The sequence below is a fragment of the Rhipicephalus sanguineus genome, chromosome 8 (genome assembly GCF_013339695.2).
Source record: "Rhipicephalus sanguineus isolate Rsan-2018 chromosome 8, BIME_Rsan_1.4, whole genome shotgun sequence".
Classification (NCBI taxonomy): Eukaryota; Metazoa; Arthropoda; class Arachnida; order Ixodida; family Ixodidae; genus Rhipicephalus; species Rhipicephalus sanguineus.
In genome coordinates this window covers 53,865,811-53,870,440 of record NC_051183.1, presented here as the reverse complement: position 1 = coordinate 53,870,440, position 4,630 = coordinate 53,865,811, and the positions used below count along the sequence as shown (strand labels likewise).

Below are 4,630 nucleotides of genomic sequence, written 5' to 3'. Positions count from 1 at the left end.
TCTATAAAAGAAAACGGAAACTATTGCGCCCGTCCGATGTTCACGTTTTAGTGTTCTCCCCGCCTTCATACACATATACATAATGAACCAATTAGCGATGTCCCAAGTGAGCGGTTGATGGTACCATAACGCCACGCGAATACAATAGACATCGTAGAATACGAAACCGAAACTATAGCGCCATTACCGTCTACGGGTACTTTTTCATCCGTGTTTTGTTTGGCGAGTCGACCTATCTATAGCCAAATAATGAAAAAAAAACAATATTATAGCCGGAAACAAACATTTAGTGTTAGTTATGTTGGTGGTTGCGTATCAAACATTTAGTGTTAGTTATGTTTGTGGTTGTGTATAATTCCGTCGACGTGACCATATTGTTTCGCCTCCTCTCTCCCTTTCTCTCACCCTCACTGTGAAGGAGTACCTCGAGTACACGAAAGCAGCCATCCTTCCGCAGTTGAGAATACTCCAGAGAACGACAAAAGCGGTAAGCTCATCAATGGATTTATGTATCGCAGCTCAGTACAGGGCATTACAGATTGTTCTTCACGTTTCGCCATTCCTCAGTCTAGTAAAGGCGTGTTTGTCGGATGTAAAGTACTGCCTGGTTATTAAACGTATCCGTATCCTTCGTCGAGAGAGGCACCCTAAACCCATTCCTGGCACTGGATGCGCGTGATCTTAAATCAAAGCATTCTATAAGTGCTCAAGTTCTCGCCAAGTCTCGGAATATATTAACCATGTTTTGCCACGAATTATCACAAGCTGCGAAGAACTTGTCTTTTTCTTTACGCGTGTTCATTTTGTTTGCATTTTCGTGCCGCTACCACAGTTCACTCAATGCGATAATTGCCCACACTATAATTATCCCGAACATTGGCCCGCCTTTCTTTTCCTGGCCGACATTCACGTTTTTTTTTTGTTCTTGTTTTTTACATCTTGTCAGCTATTTTTGAAGGTTGGTATTCTTGAACGTCAGTTGCGTTTCTCTCTTCCTCGTGCAGGTGTTCACGACCCTCGGAGACTGCAAGCCCATACGGGAGTTCTACATTGAATCCCTCGACGCCTTCTGTGAGGGTACCTTATTATGCATGGTGAGAACACGGTAGTACACAGATTGCTCGAAAGGATTTAGCACGGTGTCCGTACGCAGTACTGTCACGTAAAGTTAGCCAAAGCATCGTCGATTTCTTCTTAGACAGGACGGGCTTCTTCGTCTTCAATAGCACTGCAGCCCATAAACATACAGCGAACACCAGCAAGGGCGTCCGCAGAACTTTTTGAAGGGATGTGTATCCGCGGGACGGTGCGGAAGCATTTAGCGCAGGCAGCCTGTCCTTCACTGCCGTGTCAGCCTGGCAAGATTAGTCAGCAGTATGTAACATGCAATGTTGGCTGGTAATCTTTAAGGGGACACTAAAGAGAAACAATGAATCGGTTTAGGTCGATAAGTTGTGCTCTGAGAACTCTAACGTCTATAATTTCGCTATCATAGGTTTATTAATAGAGGAAAAAATCAAGTTCGAAGTTTCATGTTTAAATTTCGCGCCGAAATCACCCCGCGTGACGTCACAGATTTCAAAGTGTATATATCGTATATTGGCGCCATTCGCCTAAAAAAATTACCCCATACTTGGTATATTAAGTCTATGGCCCCCTCAGAGGACAATGTACTTCATTTTTACCGATTAGGAACTACGTAGTCCCTAGCAGGCGCCGTCAAAGCATGTGACGTCACGGCGAACGGTGCGGAAATTTCAAGGTGGAGTCGCCACCCACATTTTGTTTTTGCGCGTTTTCTCGCTTACTAAGCGTCTTCTCGCAGCAAGCATGGTGTTTTTGGTATCGTGAAAGAGTACTTTACTAATACGAGAAAAATCGTTTTGCTGATTATTGTTCCTTTAAGGCCGCTTCGCAGGGTTACACGGGACCTGAGTGTGCTAACGAAGCCGTGTAGCTTATTGCTGCTCTATAGAAAAATATTATCCGAAATTTTTGGGAGGCGGCAGCCGACCCCCCTTGCCCCTGCCCCCACCCTCCGGACGCCCATGAACATCTGCCTCACCCACGTTCCCATCAGGTGATATGGTTATTCCCAAGACAATGAACTGCTTCCACGAAAATTAACAACTTCGCAGTCCTTTTCTTATCGACTGGTTGGCACGATGGAACAATAACGTATGGTGCATTATGTTTTCGCGTATTCACGAATCACAAACAGCTGTCACATACAGATACGCTGGCACCGCCTTGTAAAAAAGCTGAAAGCAGCTTTCTTGTTTGTCGATGTCTTTTTGCCCTCTCAGAACGGTATCTGGTTCTCAGTGTGGCTGGTGTGTGGAATGTTCACCACTCAGATAGCCGTCGGCCTGAAACTCTCCAAGTACCTCATGAAGATGGACGACTACATGTACGAAGGCGTCGAAGTCGAGGAGTCCGTGTAAGTTCATAAGCGAATCCGCCTGAGGTTGTAGAAACGCCTGGTCATTGGGAACCGTCATCTTTAGAGGCTCCTAACTAGACCACGTTTACAAATTTCGGTTAATCACTGAAATTTGTAATGTGCCGTCTGAGGAGCATTTCACAGAAATAATTTGTGCTAATTATTTAACATGCTTCAAAAAAATTAACTGTCAGGGTACCATGCCTCCTAGAGGTGGGCAGCAACATCAGAGTCTACTGCAGTGCCGGAGCAGGGAGGGGGGTACGACCCGTGTGACGTAAACGAGGTGGCGTCAATCATTTTTTTTTTTTTTTGCGGTTCGTCGCCGTCATTGCTTAAGAGTACGATGTCGTCTGCAGACCTTAAGTTGCTGATGTGTTCTTCGTTAATCTTTATTCCTATTTTCCCTCAACCTATAGTCGTGTAAACACTTCTCAATGTGCAGTGGATAACAATGGAAAGATTTATCTTCTTGTCGGACGCCTTTCTCGATCGGAATTTTCTTTTTTATTTCTCAGGGAGGAGGGTACCTGTGAAATATTCAGATATATTGGCTGTGATGTTTATGCATCTTTCAAGCAAATCCCTGCCGACTGAATCATTTCCAGTACTACTGGCAGGCTCTGCCGAGTCAAATCCATTTTCTTAATAGGTGTGTGCCATATAGAGAGGTTTATGCAAACTCAGGCTGACGCAGAGCCTGATGTCAGATATTCGGTGTATGAAGAGCTAACAGTGGCGCTCTTTCAATTTCTTTTCCAGAGAAAGTCAGCCGGATGACAAGTCTTCGGGGTTTAGCGTCAGCTACGCCCCGAGGTGGGTTGTGTGTCCCCTTACGCACAACCTTCACCAGAATAACTTGTAGCGGTCTCTGCTGGTACCTTTGCGAGCGTACACATGTTTTAACCACTGCCTATAAAGACGCATATAAGTCTGTTTCTTGTTAAACAGCAACGTCTGTAAGGAGTCTATAGACCAGCCGCAGAGGCTGTTTACAAAATTTTCTACTCTCTCCCGTTTTCGTTCTTAGTATCAGCCAAGATCGAACTCCACTGAGCACGCGTCGTTCGCATTCACGAATGAAGTTGGCAGAAACTTTAATATAAAAAATGACCCAGGCCTGCTCAGGACAAAGTTGGCATAGCGAAGTTGTTGGTAAACTCCCCTGACTTCTGACTCAGTAAAAAGTGAAAGTTCTTATATTGAATCTTTTTTTTCCAAGCGATCATGCTTAGTAAGGAGCCTGTGTTGGGGTTCTGTTTGGTACGACATTACTTTGGGAACTTAAACTGCGCTGGGGACGAGGCACCAGAGTTTTTCAGAAAAACGCAGGACGGACGCCTTTGTTCGTGCTGTTTTCTTCTGCTCTGGTGTCTCGTCCACAGTGCAGTTTAAGTTCCCAAAGTAACATACTTCATAATTTTTCATAATTTCATATTTCTGTTTTCTTGCACTCGTATGTGACAAATTATGCTTCCTTGTTTTTTATTACAGTGGCATGAAAGCGCCCACTGGCCAGTATAGATGGAGGTTAGTATACCCTCCGCTATTCTTATTGAAATATTCTCTAGACTATTTTCCGGTAAATTTCACGTGCTATTTTCAGTCGAGATAGTGAATGTAAGCGACATGCGATAACAGCGTCTCCAAGCATCGATTCTCACAGTGCTTTATAAAGTTTATTACTTTATAGAAAGAAAGAGAAAGCTCTTCATTGAAGACAAGAATGATAAAACAGCTTATATTGGCTTTATTATGTTACTAATTCCACAATTACCTCAGCTTATAAATGTTTCCACAATGTTGCAGTAGTCGCTGAGGAAGGTGTTGCAGTAGATGAACGTGCATTTTGCACGATGCTTACACTCCCATTAGAGGCGATATCCATTGTGTATGTCTAGTTTTGCACCGAGCATTGAAACGTCAGCTGAAGACTATGGTTGTCCGCCCCGGTGGTCTAGTGGTTATGGTGCTCAACTGCTGACCCGAAGGTTGCGGGATCGAGTCCCGGCCGCGGCGGCTTTACCTGGATGGAGGTGAAATGCTACAGGCCCGTGTACGTAGATTTAGATACACGTTAAACCCCAGGTAGACGAAATTTTCTGAGCCCTCCACATACGGCGTCCCTCATAATCATATCGTGGTTTTGGGACGTTAAACCCCAAAATTACTAGTTATTTCGTTTTA

At 44.3% G+C, this 4,630-nt stretch overlaps 1 long non-coding RNA gene across 1 annotated transcript; it reads left to right on the top strand.

Annotated features, from left to right (window-relative positions):
* Positions 1-2,311: 2,311 nt before the first annotated feature.
* Positions 2,312-3,974, top strand: LOC119402739 (uncharacterized). The gene is made up of 3 exons (XR_005185908.2): positions 2,312-2,440; positions 3,206-3,259; positions 3,938-3,974. It is a non-coding gene; the product is annotated as an uncharacterized LOC119402739 (long non-coding RNA).
* Positions 3,975-4,630: the final 656 nt, after the last annotated feature.